General features: G+C 43.1%; 1 long non-coding RNA gene across 1 annotated transcript; it reads left to right on the forward strand.

The window, feature by feature from the left end:
• The first annotated feature begins 8,173 nt into the window (after window positions 1–8,173).
• On the forward strand, window positions 8,174–10,452 carry LOC121638530. Its single transcript, XR_006010038.1, has 4 exons — window positions 8,174–8,337; window positions 8,417–8,495; window positions 8,886–9,055; window positions 10,297–10,452. It is a non-coding gene; the product is annotated as an uncharacterized LOC121638530 (long non-coding RNA).
• The last annotated feature ends 10,303 nt before the right edge of the window (window positions 10,453–20,755 follow it).

The following is a 20,755-nucleotide window of genomic DNA, read 5'->3' on the forward strand; positions in this document are numbered from 1 at the left end:
GCTCCCACTTTCAAATCGGATTTCTTTACAGCTAGGCCAAAATCGATCAGTTTTACTTTAAAAGGCTGTAACTGGTGATTTACCAGCATTATGTTGTCAGCTTTTATGTCGGTATGAATAATGTTCTTGCTTTTCAGTGCTTTCAAAGCCACAAACACCTGCTGAGTGTTGCAAATATTTTATATGCATTCTCATTCATTTACTCATTTATTATTCATTTACTCATTTAAGCATTCTTATTCATTTATTCATTTACATTTTATCCTTAGATTTTAGTAACATTCATTAGGCTCTGCTTTTAATTAATAGAACTACAGCTTGATTATTATTATTCCTTCGCAGCTTACAGATAATGCGTTCACAAACAGGACACAAACTCATACAGGGTTACTGAGTTCAATACTGAGAAAAGAGCTGAGAATTAGCGGCCTTGACAATGTTCTGGATGGCCACTAGGGAGTAATCTAAATATTGTTACATCTCTTTGCTTATCTATTCACTCCTAGCAGAACGGAATTTCCCAGTAACTCAGAAATCATTAAAAGAATAGCCTTTGTGTGAATATTGTGGGAAAAAGTACAAGGGAGTCAGTAGAAAGGCAGAAAAAGATAGTGAAGCAGAGCATAGAGTCTTTTTCCTTTCAGCTCTGACGCACCTCAGACGAAGGACCTGGAGGAATCAAATTCCCGGAAGAAGGAAGGACCACCTTGCAAAATACACATTCACATGAAGGCTCACCACATGCACGCACATAGCCACAATGCTTTGTATCACTATAAATGAGGAGGATAATTTAGTTAGGCGGGTCTTTTGGCTGAACCGAAGGGTCCCGACACTTCTGTGTTTTAGTGGACCAGATGCTATGGCTAACAGGCCTCCTTCTCGAGAAGATATGTATTGTTTTCTTATTACTGGCTTAACAAAGAATTGTCAATTCTACTCAAACTCTGGTGTTTTTGCCTTCTTTTAAAAATGTGGATTTTTGAACACTCTTCCTTCTGATGATTGATTTATAGGTGGTGAACAAATCTTTTAAAGCCAACAAAGAATATTTTAAAACTTCAATTGGTGACCCCGACGTGATCCACTAAGAACGGCAACGGAGAGTATCCAGAGCAGGATTCGGGTTGTCTGAGTCTGGGATCCCACCACAACAAAGGTAAGCAGTAACCTATTGTACTTATATGTACTGAATACTGCAGATTGATTTTAACCAAATTTATCAGACATCCTGAACCCTCACTCTGGTGAGTACAAAGCCAGTCTGTAGGAAAGCAATTCATTATATGGTAAAAAGTTAAAGGGTATTTCAGTCCCTTTAAGGATAGGGGTGCCAGTCCCCTACAAGTAAACAGGGTTTCAGTCCCTGTAAAGGTGAGGTGCCAGTCCTCACCGCAGGAGGTTCGAGTCCTCCTGTGAGTAAAAAGGGTTCGAGTCCCTTTCTAGTTTTGGGGTACCCCGTTGTATGTTTTATGTTTGTCTAATGTCTTATGAATAATAATTTATAAATATAAATATAAATATTAAGATAAATATATAATTACAACAATAATTGTGGGGAAGAAAATATATATATATATATAAATAAATTGTATGTAGAGCAAACTGTGGTGGCTTTGATACACAGAACATAGAGCAACTGAAGATAATAACCTAAAAGTGTGGGATTGCGCTGTCCTATTCTAGAACCGGACAGCAGCAGCTCAGAAGCTGTGGTGATTTTGCTTAAAGCATTGTGATATTTCTGCATTGTGAGTGTAAATCAGAGCTTCAGTTATTTTCCTATGGTATTTTGCATACAGCAGTGTAATATTTCTGCATTGTGAGTGTATTCAGAGCTTTAGTGATTTTGCTATGGTAATTTTGCATGTGGCACTGTGATATTTCTGCATTGTGGGAGAATTGTATTGTGGGGAGGCTTTTAAACACAGAGCTTTAAGTGTTTTTAAAAAAAAAAAAAAAAAAAAAAAACTCTCTGCTGTCTTCATTTAATTCCGGACAGTAGAGGATTGAGACAGCAGACCTTTTACTGGATAATTTTTTCTGCTCTGTGGGGAAACTGTATTGATTGTTGACTTCTGTTGTGTGGAGAATTAAAACCGGGTTTTGCGAATATCACACCGGACGCTGAGTGAACATTTTGACTGAAGCATCGCACTGGTGAAAACCTAGCGGTGTTAACATAAGCCAGTGGTCTGGTGAAGTAGGTTGATCTGTGATCTCGCAGGTGCTGTGAAGGTAGCAAACTCGGGGACACGATCCATTCACATACATCAGAGTCCATATTTTAAAACATGTCTATTTCAGCAGAGCAAGTCCCTCCTGCGGAGGGCAAGAAAGATAACTTTTTAACTCGTGTAAAAAACCAAGCCCAGTCAAGCATTGCAGGCAAAGAAAAAGAGTTTGATTCTTTTTGGTCAGATTGTGTGACTAGAATGCAGACAAGCCAGGTGAACGTGAAAAACCCTGACCCTCGGAAAGTTTTGACATGGTTAAAATGTGCAGGATCTGAGGCAGAAGGAGCTAAGGAGGTTGTTAAGAAAGAAATGGAAAACGCGAGTAGGATTAATAAGAGTAAGAAGAAGAAAAAATTTGAAGAAGCAGAGAATTGGAGAGCTTTTATTCATCATATCTATATTACTGCAACAGCATTGTATGCACTTCAGCGACACCAGTGTAGCAGACACGGGGAGTCGAGCTTCTCTCCCTCCCGTCCTGGTCCACCTCCTTATCAGACCTCTCCAAGCCCTGCTCTTCAGGCGCCCATCATTAATGTAAAAGGAGGATTTTTGGATTGTGAGGAGGCTCGGGCAGACTCTTTGACTTCTCATACCACCCTGTATCCATCACTTCTCCATTCTACATCAATGGAGCAGGATAAGAGGGACAGTTCTAGCAGAAGGAATGTTACTAGTCAGCTTATAGACCACCCTCAGGAGACTGAGCACACATCTTGCTCCCAGACTGAACCACTTTCTGGTTCAGACGGAACATTTTCTATGACAGTGGCAGGAGTTTTGAGTGCCACTCCAGTAAAAGCCAGCACGAACCCCTTTCTGCAGCAGATGGAGGACATTTCTAGACAGAACCATCAACAGGTCACACATGACTCCACTTCTTTGTGGCATCCTTCTCGGGACCCCGCTCCCTCTGCCAGCATGGCCACTTCTGACTTGATTACTTTTAAAAGCACAGAAAACATTTCTTCAGTGGAACCGCAGAGCCCTCTCACCGAGCCACAATTGGGCCCACCATACTTTCTGAACATGCCACAGCGACTTGGAGGAAATTTTCCTCTGATGCAACACCCAGCTGGAGGCTCAGTTTACAAGCCTTATTCTTTGACAGATATGCATTCTCTTACTTCTAAGTTACCTGCTCTCACTTCTGGGGGATTGATGTGGTGGAACAAAATGATTTCTCTTACTGCAGGGACTCAACTGGCTCTGGGAGATGTGCGAGGGATGGTTGCCTCTTGTACATCCACTCTGACTCTCAGGGAACTTGATTACTTGGCAGGAACTTTTACTCATCCTAATGACACCCCTTTAGGACCTTATGCTACTGCATGGTCAGCGGCACTTGGCAGAACATTTCCCCCTCCTGTGGGTGATGTAGCTAAAATGACTTTCCAGAGAGATGACAAAGAGACACCAGAGGACTATGTACTGAGATGCATTACTACATACACTGACAGGGTCGGGCATCACCCCAGCCGTAGTGAGGTCCACTGTTCATTGTTTAAGCAGGCGTTTGAGTCTGGCCTCCCTATTGAGGTTAAGGACAAATTAGGGGACCAGCCTGACCTTTTCCCTTCAGAAGCTTTTGAGCGTTATTGCATGTTTGCTAAGCATCATCTTAATCAGTATGACAAAAAGCAGAAGGAACAGCAGAATCACAAAGAGGAGATGGAGGTCTCAGTGTTGAAGCTTCAGTTAGCAAAACTCAGAGATGATGTAAACAGAGAGAAAAAAGCTAAGCAACAGATGGTAGCCACGCCCCCTACTCCACTTCAGGCCCCGGTGACTGTAGCTCCACAGGCCCCTCCCCCAGCTACGCAGCAGTCCTATTATCCTACATACTCCGGCCCTCCTAGGGGGCGGGGAAATTTCAGGGGACGTGGTGGAAGGGGTGGCCCTAGGCATGGTGGACGAGGAAGGGGTGGGCCAGGACAGCAGGGGTGTTTCAACTGTGGACAGTTCGACCACTGGCATAAGGAGTGTCCCTTCTCTCAGCCACTCCCACAGCAGGCACCCTATGCCTCTGCAGCTCCGCCCCCACCACCTCCTCCTGGAACTGGAGGGTGGATACCTCAGCAATAGGGATGCCCAGGAGGAGCCTATCCAGTCATGGGGGAGGAGGCAGAGCCCATGATGACTGTCAGAGTGGGTGGAAAGTTTGTGACTTGCTTGGTAGATTCAGGGGCAAAATGGTCCACTTTAACCTCTGTTTCACCTGAACTTTTTTCCACTGATACTTTGGCACTCACTGGCTTCTCTGGGACTGTTCAACATCTGCCACTAACTGCTCCTCTTCCTCTGGTCTCATTCATTCTGCCTCACATGGACAATGGCTTCTTTCCACCCCTCCTGCTTCTGCACCCAGCATGCAAACTGAACATGCACGTATATTCTGGCTTCTTTTGGATGACCTCACACCTTCACCACAGTCACTGCTCACCCTGTATGCTCAATGGTCCCCCTGGATCCATCACCATGCTCCCTACGGCCCCCCTCCTGACCCTCCTCACTGTACTATGTTATATGATCGCTGGGACACCAGCACTGATTATTATCACAGATGGACAGATGAGGCTGTGGGGACCTGGGACCTGTCTGGCTCTGGCATTGTTTTGGGCCCCCAAGGTGTGGCTGCTTTAATTGATTTAACCCCTGAACAGTTATCCTTTTATGAAATGTCTCCTTCTGCAGCCCCTCATGTCACTCTGGCAGTCAGTCCTGCTCATTCTGCTAAAGATTTAGGCCCTATGTGTAAGCAGGCCTCGGATGCTTCTGACTGGGTAAACACTCAGCTGCCCCAGGTTTTGTTTTCTCCTTCCACTTCACTGTACAAAATCTGTTCCCTCACTCAGGACAAAGCTACACCTGAGACTCTTCTTTTGGACAGACAGCATGGCCGTGAAAAAACTGACCATCCACATAAAGATTTCTTTTGCTCCACTCTGCCCTCTTCCCTGTGGGCTGAGGGGCCTGGTGATGTGGGGACCCCTATGAAAGTTTCCCCTGTTACTTTTGACTATGAGTCCCCCAAACCTGTCTTCCGAGCTCAATATCCCATTTCTGAAAAAGCTATGGCTGGATTGAGACCTGTCGTTGCTGATCTCAAAGCTAAACAGGTTATTTATCCTACCTCTTCTCCCTGGAACACTCCTATTCTTCCTGTCCCCAAACCAGGAACTGACATTTTCAGAATGGCTCATGACCTCAGACTCATTAATCAGATAACCAAAACCAAACCACCAGCAGTCCCTAATCCTTATACCTGCCTGAACTCCATCACCTCCCAGTTCCAGTTTTTCTCTGTCATTGATCTGAAGAATGCTTTCTTTCACATTCCTCTCCACCCATCAGTTCAACCTCTCTTTGCTTTCACCTTCGAAGGACAGCAATACACTTATCGTGTTCTTCCTCAGGGCTGGGTTCTGAGCCCTGGGATCTTTAACCAATGTCTCAGAACTTTTCTGGAGGACCTGGATATTCCTCCAGGTACCACTCTCTTACAGTACGTAGATGACCTCCTAGTGGCTGGAACGGATATGACAAGCTGTCTTAACCTCACCATGTCCCTGCTACAGAAACTGGCAGATGGTGGATTCAAAGTTTCAAAAGATAAAATGCAGTTTTGCAGACCTGAAGTTCTGTTTTTGGGACGTCTTATTTCTGGTCAGATTCTGACTGTCTCTCCTGATCACAGAAATGCCATTCTTCATGCTAACAAACCTCTTACTGTTCAGGACATGCTTTCTTTTCTTGGCTTAGTGGGATATAGCAAAAATCATATCCCCTCATACACGGAGCGCACCAGTCCTCTCAGAGACATGGTCACAGAGGCTGGTCACCGTAATCTTAAAGCCACACTCTCATGGACTACTACAGCTGAGGAAGCCTTCATTTCCCTTAAACAGGATCTGGCCTCTGCGGCTGCATTGGCCAGACCTGACTACGCCTTACCTTTTCACTTGGACACCTCATTGTCAGGGAAACATGCTCATTCTGTCTTGTATCAACTTAAGGAGGGATCACGCAATATCCTTCGTTATGACAGTGTCACACTTGACCCCATGGAGGTCCGACAGCCAACTTGTGTCACCGCGACTGCAGCTGTCGCTGCTCTACTGGTGAAGTCTGCTCCTGTGGTTTAGTGTCATCCTCTCACTGTACACACTCCTCATGGAGTTAGAGCTTTGTTGGACTCTTCTGCTTTCACTCTCTCTCCTCTTAGACGCACAAAAACTTCCCGCATTGTGTGTCAGCCCCATATCACCTTTGAGAGCACCCGTTCTAATGCTGCTGAGGCCTTCCCTGATGGAGAATCACATGACTGTGTGCCCAGAGTTATCTCTCTTTCATCTTTTCGCCCTGGCCTGTATGCCACACCTCTTTCTGATCCTGATCTCTCACTCTTTACAGATGGTTGTTGTTTCAGGGGCGCACAGGGGGAGTTAAGGGCCGGATTTGCAGTGGTCCAAGATGTAAATACACAGGGAAAAGATGGACAGTTTGAAACTGTCCTAGCTGAAATCATTACAGATGAACACAAGTCAGCACAAAAAGCTGAACTAAAAGCTATCATTGCAGCCTTAAAATATGCAAAACATAGAAGAGTGGATATTTTTTCAGATTCTGCTTACATTGTAAATGCTGTACATATGGAACTTCCACAGTGGGAAAAAGGTGGATATCTGACATCCACTCACAAACCTATTAAATATGCCAAACTCATGAAGGACTTGGCACAGGCTCTCTTAGAACCCACAGAAGTGGCAGTTGTTAAAGTCAGAGCGCACACGAAAGACCAGGACAGGCAAGCCAGAGGAAACGCAGCGGCAGATAAAGCAGCAAAAAAACGTCACTGGCTATCGACCACAGCTATTTCAGATGCTACTCTCAGACCAGGAGGGACTGAAGGAAATAGAGGAACGGGAATTGAGAGCATCACCAGAGATTATAAAAACTACTGTTTACTATTCACTTGATATTTAAATTTCTTCCTTTCTTAGACCTTTTTGGGAGCTAATGAAATTTAATATTTTTATTCTAAAATTGTATTGTATTTTTATTATAAAGCAGCACTGTTTAAGCTTATAGGGCATGTTTCTTATTTTATCCATTTTAGTTGTCTTTAGAAAAATAAATAAATAAATAATTATAAAGTACCCCCCTTTCCGAGATGGTGTGCTGAACCACACAAAGCTATAAATGACTCAGAGGACAGGTCTTATTTCCATACATTCCTTAAAAGACAGATAATGAACCTGGACACTGTTGTATTTACAGCAAAGGCATTAATTTAAAACTTTGAAAAGATTCTCACTGAAAACAATTCAGCAGATTTTAAAAATCCTATTAGACATACGTTTTATTTTAAGACAAAATTTGGAACTGAACCATGTTTGTTTTTTCTTTTTCCTTTTTTCATAGCCGATTTTTAAGATGAAATTGATCTGTGGCTGCTGTGGTATTACACTAATCTGTTCTCTCTGTGAGCGTTCTATTCAGGCTGCGGTTGACAAAAAGTATTCTCCTCCAGCTCAGTATCCCCTTCTGGAGGTCCAGTCCCTGCTGGACTCTGATGACCCCCTGGATGGAGAAGTGCCAGGGGAGGACACTGAGGTTTGAGACCCCTTAACCGTATTTTCTGCAGCTGACTTCCTGCTTAAAGGTACAAACAGTACTGTGTTGGTTGATGAGGGTTTGAAGCTCCGGGAGACAACGGATCTCTCGTACAGTCGCTATTTAAGGGTTAACCACACAGGAGGATGGTTTAGTGGACTGAAGGGTTCCTTCAGTCCAACAGGGGGAGTTGTTGCAAATATTTTATATGCATTCTCATTCATTTACTCATTTATTATTCATTTACTCATTTAAGCATTCTTATTCATTTACTTATTTACATTTTATCCTTAGATTTTAGTAACATGTGTAACCCTGGTTATTCGCTAGTGTATGAAATTTCTATTTTTTTCCGATGGTCTATAAACGCATCACTTGCTGCAACGTGTTCTGAGCTGCTGCGCCACAACTTTCCTCCATTCCTCCGCGGGTTTTTTAACAAGAAACACACTACTATTCTCTCTTCCATATCACGGAGAGTCGGGTATGTTCAGATTAATTAATGTAGATGAGTTTCAAGGAAAATTCATGGTTGAAATCAAAACGTTTTAATGTGTTGTTAGAGTGAGAAGCCATGTTAGCTGTGTGCGCATGAGGCTGAATTGAGGCCGACAGGTAGTCGCCATTACACAAAACTTTCTGGTGAGTTGTTTCTCCATTACATGTTCTTTTAAATATTATACCAGCTCCCGAAATGTTGTTGTTAGCAGTAAAGCTATACTTGTTCAGTATATGTGTGTTAGCCGTGTTATTAGGAAATTGATTTGCTGACTGCTAGTGGCTGAGTAGGCCAAGTTCTAATATGGCGGCGGATGCAAATTTCCCCACAAAAATGTGTGAGGGTATGGTTTTCCCCGCGTAAACGTTATGTATGCTCCGTTTATATTTCATGAGCATTTAATTGTTTGTTACATTTTCAAATGAGAAATTACTATGTTTAAGTTGATTTTTGTGTCTGCAAATGAGCTTTCATATTAGTTTAGTGGAAAGAATTATATAAGTTGGCTAATTCCCCTGCACACTTGTGTGTAGGCTGGTTTTTCCCGGGGGTATCCGGTTCCACATGCATAAACTTCTTCATGATGATCTTCACTGAATGATTTGGCTGAGCCATCCTGCCTGGTGGGAAAGAACTACTGCAGGCTGATCCTCCGACTGCTGGTTGCTGATACCGCTCGACACTGCATCATTTCAAGGAGGCGGTAGGAGTAACCTTAAGGGCCCCAACGTGCACTTTAAATACTCTGAGCTCAGGTATTTTTTTATTTTAGTTAATTTCTATTTTATTTTTGGCCAAACAGCCGGAACAACATCCGCATTCTCGCACTGGAGCCCGATTGGTCGGGCTCATGGACAATTTAGGATAGGAAACTGTGCAACAAACCCTGTATTGTCTCTTTTGTTATTTTGGGTTGTATGTAAATAAATTGTCATTATCCTTAAGCAAGTCTGGTGCTTATTGTAGGCTGGAGATTACTGACACTCTTAGAGTGGAGCAGCTACTATCAATCTCCTTTAAGTAGACCTAGTTCCTGATTAGAGTTTGACACAATTGAATCCTTTGTAACACTTCCACAGATAAACTGTGTCTCCTTTGGGCCTGTTAGCTGTATTGTACCTGATTGTTATAGACACTGATTTGCTATCCAAGGTCCACAGTCCTGATATTTGCGCATAAAAGCTTTGGTCCCGTCAGATGCCTTACACATGCATTAGGCTCTGCTTTTAATTAATAGAACTACAGCTTGATTATTATTATTCCTTCGCAGCTTACAGATAATGCGTTCACAAACAGGACACAAACTCATACAGGGTTACTGAGTTCAATACTGAGAAAAGAGCTGAGAATTAGCGGCCTTGACAATGTTCTGGATGGCCACTAGGGAGTAATCTAAATATTGTTACATCTCTTTGCTTATCTATTCACTCCTAGCAGAACGGAATTTCCCAGTAACTCAGAAATCATTAAAAGAATAGCCTTTGTGTGAATATTGTGGGAAAAAGTACAAGGGAGTCAGTAGAAAGGCAGAAAAAGATAGTGAAGCAGAGCATAGAGTCTTTTTCCTTTCAGCTCTGACGCACCTCAGACGAAGGACCTGGAGGAATCAAATTCCCGGAAGAAGGAAGGACCACCTTGCAAAATACACATTCACATGAAGGCTCACCACATGCACGCACATAGCCACAATGCTTTGTATCACTATAAATGAGGAGGATAATTTAGTTAGGCGGGTCTTTTGGCTGAACCGAAGGTTCCCGACACTTCTGTGTTTTAGTGGACCAGATGCTATGGCTAACAGGCCTCCTTCTCGAGAAGATATGTATTGTTTTCTTATTACTGGCTTAACAAAGAATTGTCAATTCTACTCAAACTCTGGTGTTTTTGCCTTCTTTTAAAAATGTGGATTTTTGAACACTCTTCCTTCTGATGATTGATTTATAGGTGGTGAACAAATCTTTTAAAGCCAACAAAGAATATTTTAAAACTTCAATTGGTGACCCCGACGTGATCCACTAAGAACGGCAACGGAGAGTATCCAGAGCAGGATTCGGGTTGTCTGAGTCTGGGATCCCACCACAACAAAGGTAAGCAGTAACCTATTGTACTTATATGTACTGAATACTGCAGATTGATTTTAACCAAATTTATCAGACATCCTGAACCCTCACTCTGGTGAGTACAAAGCCAGTCTGTAGGAAAGCAATTCATTATATGGTAAAAAGTTAAAGGGTATTTCAGTCCCTTTAAGGATAGGGGTGCCAGTCCCCTACAAGTAAACAGGGTTTCCACTGAATTTGGAGCAATCTAGACCATATTAGACAGCTCTTGATCAAAACTACAACACTTAGACACTTCAAACCAGGACTTAAATATTCCAAACAACATATAGATTCATTAAAATACAGTTTCTGATTTGTGAAACCTTTGTTCTATTTGTGAAAATGAAAAATAGCCTCATATTATGACGATTTTGCCATCTGGACTCCCTTAGACCAGGTTCTGTGAAAAACTACAGCAGACTCTTCAAACCTTTCCCCTCACTGGAACTTTAGTTTCTTTCATTTTATCTATTTTATTTTTAGTATATTCCTTCTGTTTTTATTTCAATAATTGCATTTCTTTTTATTTATTTATTTATTTTTAATGCACTTGTATTACTTTCTGTAATGTGTTATGTAAAGCACTTTGAATTGTCTTGTACATGAAATGTGCAATACAAATAAATTTGCCTTGCCTAAACTGCATTTCGGAATTATTATTTCCATGTAAATGCATCATGAACTATTGGAGGTGTTAAATCATCTTATTTGCTGTGATTTTAGCAGCTGTAATGGCGTGTTTTTGTGTTTGCAGGGTCATGTGAAGCTTTCTGACTTCGGTTTGTTCACGGGACTGAAGAGGGCCCATCGTACAGAGTTGTAGAAAAACCTGAACCACAGCCTGCCCAGTGGTCTCAGTAAGCAAAGTCAGGCAACACCTTCCATTTATTCTAAATGTGGTTTGCATGCAGCCTCAGACACTCGCGTCCGAGCACACCTGCTTGTCATTTTGTGTGTTTTGTGTGCGATTGTAACTAATCCTTGTACAACTGCTTTTATATGAAATAATGAAGCAGCGTTTCCATGATGTGGTGTTTTATGTGGACATTTCAAGCCTGGTCAGTGCATTCTGAGAGTCTCATGTCACTTTATTTACATAGATATATCTCATTATTCCTGCAGCACCTTCCCATCGAGGATGAAATGAACCAGTTTTCAGGCAGTATTTACACACGTGCATCTCATGCTTCATTGCTGGATTGAATTTTAGGCTTGTTTTGATTATTAATTTAGTTTCTTTTGTGTGGATAGTGTTGCTTGCAGTGAAACATTGACGATAGTTAAAAACATTTCAAGTGTCAGTGCAGGTTCATTTCAATCCATCATCATTTCTAAATAATTCATTCATGCTCACGAGGTGACAGTTATGGCGTCTGTATAGCAGCCATTTCTGTACGGCCGGCAGATACATCAGCAAAGCGTTTCTTTCTTTCTTTCTTTGCTTGTTTCTGGAATAAATAGTTTGTCCAGGAGAAGAACAGCAAGCTCAACACCAACTTAGACCAACGCAGCTGCAGAATATGTCTAAAACTCCAAACAAACCTTGACAGTGGATCTACGGAGGCTGATAGAGGACATATTTTTGTTTTTAGTGCTGTGCAGGGTTTGCTGCTCTTGCCTGTGATGGAATCACAAGTTTTCTTTTAGCCCTTTTTTGTTAGAGGATCAGTTTGTTTTTACTACGGCCCTTCAACACGGCTGTTTGGATGGATGGACGACCACTAGTCCCAAACCTCCAAAAGAAAAAAGACACATCATCCCTGCAGAGTGGAGGAGCAGGTTAAGGAAAGGAATTTGATATTTGACCAGATTGAATCAGGGAGTCCTCGCTCTGAAGCAGCGTGCACACATCTTCATTTGTTTCTTCATTTGAATGCCCGGCTTCTTAAAAGCCCAGTGACTGACCAGGCTCCTAAAGCAGGTTTAAGTTTTGCGGATCCTGAAGACGGAGCAGAGAGGAGATGCAGACATTTAGATTACAAGAGTTAACGGGATGCTGAACGGTTACTGTGGAAGCTTTGCTAAATGATGCCCCAAAATTAGTCTGTTGTTGAAAATGATGTTGTTTATTGTATAGTATTTAAGAATGTAATTTTCTTTTCTATCTTTTGGCATGCTGACTGGTTACTTTGAGCCTCAAACCTTATTAGATCATCCTCTAATAAAAAGCTTTATCTTTTGCACAGCCTTTCAGAACATGAACTCTAAGAGGAAAGCAGAGACCTGGAAGAGGAACCGGAGGCAGCTGGTACATCTGAACATTTACTTTGTGTTTTTCTGGAAGGGTCTTTTTGCGTTGGTAATCTACATTATTAATGTTTTTATTTACTCTATGTTTATTTAAGCAAGAAGTCCCATTGAGATGAAAAATGTCTTATATAGCAGAGATCTGACCAAGACAGCAGCTGTACAAAATCAACTGTATGAAATAATCAACTGTATAAAACACACAACAGAAATGAGCATAAATCAAAAGGCAGCTGTAAACTTTTCAGTAGAAGCCGGGACATGTCCTCCTCCAATTCTTTAAGATACTCCTAAAATCATTCCTGGACAAGAGTGATTAGCAGTGGTGACTGGAGATTACTGCATAAGTCACACTTTTTTTTCCATAGTTTGGCTAGTCCTGTCAGGTGTGACTTATATATGTAATTTAACATGTTGTTAAATGTAATTTCATCCTGGCTGACATGAACCAAGGAGTAAACATTACCATCTACAGCCACTAGAGGGCGCTCTAAGCCTGCTGCCCCTGTACTACTGAAAAAATGAACTAAAACATTTACTTGAAGACAACTGAGAAAGACTGAAAACCAACAAAATGCCCCAAAAGAAAATCTTATACAGCAGATTCCAAACTGCAGGTAGTAAAATACACAGCTGAAAACGGTGATAGAGCAGCAGTTGTTCAGAAACGACACAGAGGATGAAGAAGTCAGTGGAATCAGTGATGTGGAATGAGATCGGTAGGCTGGGTAACCTTGTTGGAGTCACTGGTTTAACTTCGTTAACTTAACTTAGCCTGTTCAGCCTCCCAGGTATGTTCTTTATGCTAACATGAAGCTGAAGTTCTGGGTTTCCGCTACAGAAATGATCACCGTCACGGCAAAATAAAAGCCGCCATGCACTCAGATTTCTTTTTACAGATATAAAAAATGGAAATTATACTGTATAAATGGATCCATGTGAACATAAAGTCTACATTTCTGCACATTTACAGACCATAATCAGAGTGAAACTGTACTCAGGAAGTGTGATGCTGCTGATGTAGACGCCATCTACGTCAACGTTGTACGATGGCCATGTTGATGTAGATGCTGTCATTTTTTTTGAAAAAACAGGATTGGAAAACATCCTGTATTGTTCCAGTTCCAAAGAAAAACCGCCCTGGTGAGCTGAACGATTACAGACCGGTGGCACTTACATCCCAGCTGATGAAGACGATGGAGCGGCTCATCCTCAATCTCCTCAAGCCCCAAGTGCAACAGGCCCAGGACCCCCTACAGTTTGCCTATCGCGCAGGTGTGGGTGTGGAGGATGCTATTCTCTACCTCCTACACCGTGTCCAAGTTCATCTGGATAAGGGGAGGGGCACAGTGAGGATCCTCTACTTGGATTTTTCAAGTGCCTTCAACACAATCCAGCCCCTGATGCTTCTGGACAAACTGAGGGAGATGCAGGTGGACCCCTGCTTGGTGTCCTGGATTGGTAACTACCTCACAGAGAGACCGCAGTACGTCAGGCTAAAGGACACCACATCTGACACTGTTATTAGCAGCACAGGAGCAGCACAGGAGCACCCCAGGGGACGGTGCTGGCCCCCCTCCTCTTCACACTCTACACCTCAGACTTCTGTTACAACTCAGAGCTGTGTCACATCCAGAAGTTTGCAGATGACACAGCCATCGTGGGGTGTATCAGGGATGATGGAGAGGACGAGTACAGGAATCTGGTCAGTGACTTTGTCACCTGGAGTCAGATGAACCATCTCCAGCTTAACACCTCAAAGACTAAGGAGCTGGTTATTGACTTCAGGAAGTCCAGCCCACAACCACGTCCAGTGACCATCAGGGACGATAAGGTGGAGATTGTAGACAACTACAGGTACCTCAGGTTGTGGCTGGATAACAAGCTGGACTGAACATGCTGTACAGATCACCTGTACAGGAAGGGCCAAAGCCGTCTGTACTTCCTGCGAAGACTGAGATCTTTTAACATCTGCAGGAATCTCCTGTGGATGTTCTATCAGTCTGTGGTGGCTAGTATGCTTTTTTATGCTGTTGTCTGCTGGGGGGGTAACATGCTGGAAAAACTCATCAGGCGGGCGGGCTCTGTGGTTGGCATGAAGCTGGACTCCCTGGTGACAGTGGCAGAGAGGAGAACACTAAAAAAACTACTGGCTATTGTGAATGATGCCAGTCACCCTCTGCACACTGTCATCAGTGCACAGAGAAGCCTGACCAGTAACAGGCTGCTCCTCCCCAAGAGTAGGACCAACCGGCTCAGAGACTCCTTTGTCCCCCGAGCCATCAAACTGTACAACTCTGCATTAGGCAGGAGGAGGAGAAGGAGGGGGGAGAGGGAGGGGGGAGAAGGAGGGGGGAGAGGGAGGTGTGCAGTCCGCCTGATACAACACATGCACAATAACCCATACAAACAGTTGCAATAACTTATACGTGCAATAGTGAACTGGGAATCTACCACCTCTACTGTGTGCAATGCTTGTTTATATTGTTTTATTAACTTATATTATTGTTATTATTGTTATATTTATTGCATTCTATTTGCCTCTATTTTGCTTTGTACTTGTATATATTGTGTCTTGTGCTTGTCCTGCTTTACTGTTGGTGTTGTATTGCTACTGGTACCCAAATTTCCCTGAGGGCTCTCTGAAGGGATTAATAAAGTATTTCTATTCTATTCTATTCTATTCTATTCTATTTCGTTAGTCATGACACCTGGATATTAAACATTTTCCTGCTTTCTTAGCACCTCAATCAGCTGTTCATTAAGTGTAAGAAGGAGACTAGTTCCTGTTCAGCCTGTTGTTCTGTGTGCTGTGAAGTTGAATAACTTGCCTTTCTAGATCAAATGTTTCTTCTTGTTCTTGGATTTTATGAAATACATTTTTTTGTTTGCAGAGCAGATTAATGCTGTTCAGATCCCTACTTTAAGCTCTATGTGGAAGCCTTTGGCAATGTCTGTTATATTTATCAAATATTTTATCATTTTATTTCTAAAAGCAGCCATGTGACGTAACTCGCCGCGTCTCATTTTGTGAAGTATTTCATCACATTTTTCAGAGAAGTACCAAACAAGCAATACTTCTTCATGATGCCTCATGCAGCCACAGTTATGTGGACGTTTTAGTGATGAAGCACCTGCTTCATGAACAGCCTGCAAACATAATTCTTAAGGTTTAGAAAGTCATCCATGCAATGATCCACCCACCCACAGGGCTCTAGAGTTTTTGGACACATGAATTTTATCTTTCTGAATGTTCTCTGTTTCTTCCCTCCTTACCCAGGCTCAGTTGAAGGCAGAAAAGGGGCGGGTCTTTTCCTCTGATTGGCTCTGGTCCACAGATGAAGACTGTACTGTGTGTTGTTTGTTTTTTTGTCAAGACAAACACATTTCTGTCAAATCCACATGTTCCTGATTCCTGCCCTGAAAGCCGTCATGACTCTGAGCACGTGCTGGGTATCACGACTGATTTCCTGATTTGATTAGATTAAATCTGATTCGATATCAATTCATTTACAGATATTTTTGTCACAATGGTGTGAGGTGATGTCACTTCCTGCTCTGTCCACATTTATCCCTTTAAGTCATCATAACTGACTGAAAGTAACTTTTCAGCCCAGAATAACGTTAAATTTTAGATTTTAATTTTGTCTGTTTTACGGTTTTGCTGTGAGGAGGAGCACTGGATCAGTGCCGTAGGGGTGGAGGACATCAAGTCCAATCCTTTCTTTGAAGGGGTGGACTACGACCACATCAGGTGAGGACTGTTTGTCTCAGGTAACGGATACTTTTAGCTTAGTTTAGTTTTATTTACTATCTTTGGCAGTAAGAGGAGCATGTGGCGTTTGAAGATTTGTTTGGTCGTAGTTTTCTTCCAGCGTGTCTTTAGTCTTTGTTGTTAGCAGATCAGACTGTTGGTGTAACAGTTTAAGTCAGACTCAAGTCAGACTTTGACTTCTCGCTGCTGCTGTACGCCATCGTGTTTTCCTTTTGGTTTCCGCTCATGTTGTGAAGACAAAATAAATCAGATATACGCAGCTGCATGCATGAAGACGTCAGAGTATTGTTGAGAAATCTGCGTGTTATTCCAATTTCTCATAATCCACTAATGACAGTTATCAGATATCAGATTTTGCTGTGTTCATGACCACTTGAATTATCCTATAAAACCAGAAAACAGCTAATGATCAGGGTTTTGGTGTGCATGTAAACGGGCGCTGATAACACACAGCACTTATTTTTTCTCATATTTATAAAACAGCAGCAACTCATCGATCACTGAATCAGTGGGAAATGATACGAGTAGTGGAGCAGTGCCTTTGGTACACATTTATGTGCAGTTATCATTTAATTTGGTTGTTTTTAGCCCCGAGTTTATTGTTTTCTATCGATGGCACCAAACGGTTTCAGTACAAAATAAAGTGGCTAAGGCATATTTTTAAAATGATGAAAGAGATGGGGTATCCTTCTAGAAACACCAGGATGGTAGCTACATGAATGAAAAGGTCTGGCTGAAACGCACCAAGCTATTACAGGTTCACTTGTGAAGGATTTAGCTGTGCAAAGGTCCTGGTTTCCTTAATAATGGATGAATCCACCACAAGTAGCACCAAGTAACTCAACATACTCAGATTATAATCTACGTTTAATTTACTGCTTCAGTTTTATAAAATAGAGAAAAAGAAAAAAGCAGACTACAACTGGAGATGATAATACTTCCTAAACAGGCGTAAATCTGTTACCGTGGAAACGAGAGGCCCAAACTCAACAAAACGTTTGTGTTTTTCCGTCTCAGTGTGGTGTAAACAGGGCTTAAATCCTGTCTGAATTACACTCATACCTGCTTCGTTCTCTGTGGAATTGTTCATATTCTTGCTCATTTCTCTTCTGTTACGGACGAGTTGCATTCAGGGCCAAATCAGCTGGCCCAGACCAAACAGGATGTCTCGATTTGCAGGATGTCAGTGATGAACATGGAGACAGTAGAAGAGGTTGGTGTCCAGAACAGCTGCTGCGTTACAGAGGGTATTAAAGGTCACTCTGCACAGCCTCCGAGGGTTTGCTTCATGTTGGACATGTACACATTATTTAAAGCAAGCATATTTTCTTCTCTGGCCTTTTCATTCAAGCTCATAAATGCAAAGTTGGACTGTGGGTGACCGTGTCAGGACTTTATCTGACCTCTCTGATATGTTATGCAGAGAGAGACCTGCAGCCATTCCCATCAACATCAAAGGCATCGTTGACGCCTTGTCAGGGACCAAGCAGTAAAGCAGCGAGGACACAGAAAGTAATTTCAAAACATGGGTTTTTATTGACCCAAAAGTACAAAAGAATGAATAAACCAGCCGGCCATTAAAAGAGGTCAACTAAATTTAACAATACTCAAAAGTGTAACTTAAACAAATCATACTTAACTGAGGGAAAAACTGACCTAACACAATGACACAATGAGGGTAACTTATAGTGGTTTGGCCAAACCAAATAACACACAGGGGAAAACAAAATGGACGACAATAACTAGACAAAGACTCCAAACTAACTAAACTTGAAACCCCCCCCCCCCCCCCCCCATGATCCAGCAGCACATGGTAGAGTCTGACGAGCCGGCGCCCAGATTTAAAGCTCCTCAGCCCTTTGCCACGCCTTTCATCAACCAGGAAATGAAGCTTGCGCCACCACGGCAACTCAAAACAAGAAAACACATGTCAAGCACATAACCTTCCATTGTTGATATGTGTGCACTCCAAATCATCAATGAAAGGTAAAACAAATACAAATACTGTCTAATATTTATCTGCAAATTAATGTATACTGAAAATATGTGAACATTACCATTGTGGAGCTTAAGCCATCACACATCTCCACATTGATGATATTCTCACACCAACAGGTACATCTCCCCTCTCTGGATGTCTCTACATATGTTGCTCCTCCTCCGTTACGTCTGAAATGATTGTGCTCCTCTTTCTGCTTCCTTCTCCAGCCGCCCGGTGTCCAACCACACCGAGGCTGATGTGAAGAACAAGGAACTACACCTACAAACGCTTCGACGGCCTGACTGCTCGAGGAGCCCCACCGTCCTACGTGAAGTCAGGGAAGAGATGAGCAGCGAACCCCGAGCGAGGCGTCTGGTCCCTGCTGTGAGCGATGAGGCTCTCCGTTTGACCCGGGGTTCATCTTCATCCGTAGACGTGAATCAGGTGCTCTTCAGGGCTTCTGTCCAGATGTTCCTGTTGTTTCCCCTGAGGCTTCTCTGAAGGGCTGCTGGCTTCCTAAGGTGACTTTTGTCCAAGCACCAGTTTAAACCTACAGCATGTTAAAGGGATCTTTTATTTTCTTGAAGTGGGTTTTTATGAAGTAAAAATGACCAGTTCATGTCCTTCCTGAGGGCTTGGTCTCAGAACAGCAGTTTTATTTTGCTTTGGCCTTCAGCTGTTGGATGTGAAACTGCAGCCAGGTTGTAGAAGATGTGAGTAAGAAAAGGAGAACGGAAACTGTAAACAGGTTTTTAGAATGGGGGGGGGGGATGGTTCAACGTTTCTGTGCTCGGATTATTTTGGCTTATGATGCGTCGGCAAAGATGTGAATCACCAGCTGTTTCTGATCTGACTGGATATAAAATATCCCAGATAGTCCTGAGGATGAAGTTTCTCCATTTTCCTGCTCTGGACGTCCACCATTGATGCTTTATATTCATTTAGCTTTATTTAATAGTGGAACAACTATTTTGCTGAATAAAACCAGTAACAGCACCATCTCTACCGCCCCCTCTGGTGGCTAGCGGTATTGACTTTTTTTCTGTTTCAGGTTTCTCTCGCTAACGAGTGGAAATCTGGCTACTAATTAATTTTAAGTACCCACTAAAAAAAAGGAATCATCCCCTTAAATGAAGTCTTTGCAAAAAAATATATAATTTGAAAGCTTTGAACCAACAAATATTTCTGATTTCTATAAAGATAACATTCTTATTTGAAAATTACAGTTAGGATAGAAATAAGATGTCCTGACCTGAAAGTTTAATTACATCACACTAAGAACATTTTGTTGGTTTGTTTTTTGCCATTTTTTCTCTCCATCTATCAGACAGTAACTAGACTGGACCAGTTACTGTCTCCTAACAAAGCACCCAGCTTAAACCAGCCGGAATCGGACATTAACCCCAAAAACGATCGGGGGGGGGGGGGGGGGGGGGGGGGGGGGGTGCTTGTGGGCTTGCTGTCCTCTGGTCCGCCTGGGGTGTCCCCCACGGAGCATGGTGGGTGAGTTGTGTGTGGCGTGACAGTGTGGTGGTGAGTGCTTGTGTGTGCGACGCGGGGGAGGGTGTGAGCGTGGGGTTATATGGGGTGCAGACTGGAGTAGGTGGGGGGTGGGGGCCGATAGCACCCTGGTTCTGGGGTGTGCGGCTGGGACATCGGGGTGTGTGCTGGCCTACGCCGGGTGGCTGTTTGGGGGGGCCTGGTCCTCCTAGGCATGTTGCGGGCCCTCTGCCTTTGGGGGGTGGGGCGGCTGCCTCTGGGCTCCTGGGGCCCTGGGCCCTTCGCTTGGGCTGCCCTGGGTGGCCGGTCCCTGGCGGGGCCGGCGGCTGCTGATCTTGGCCCACTGGGACCTGTGCCCCGGGACCATGGGGGGCTCTTGCTGGGGCTCTCCTCTGCCGCCCTTCGGGTGGGGCTGGAGTCGTCTTCGTGGTGGGGTGGCTCTGGTTGGTGCTCCGGATCTGCTGATGAGGGCCCGGGTCTCTGGCCCTGGTCTACCTCTGGCCTCCGTGGAGGTGTGGTCACATTTGCATGATCTCACTCACCACTCTTCATCACTGATCACTCCTCTTCCTCATCCCCTGCATGCTGACACAGTCACTGAGGTGTCCAGTGGGTTTTAATACTAAGAGATAATTCTTCTTTTTATTTTTCCTGTGAGTTAGTATCTGGTCGCTGTTATGTCTTTTTGATTTGGTTATTATTTAAAAACTCTTAGTGACTATTTTTTTCTGTGTGTGTTTTCTGTTTTTGTAAAAGTTGTAGGAAATGTTCTGGTGTGTTCATGTACAGGTGTAACAG

This window comes from Melanotaenia boesemani, chromosome 4 (assembly GCF_017639745.1).
Source record: "Melanotaenia boesemani isolate fMelBoe1 chromosome 4, fMelBoe1.pri, whole genome shotgun sequence".
NCBI classification, from domain to species: Eukaryota; Metazoa; Chordata; class Actinopteri; order Atheriniformes; family Melanotaeniidae; genus Melanotaenia; species Melanotaenia boesemani.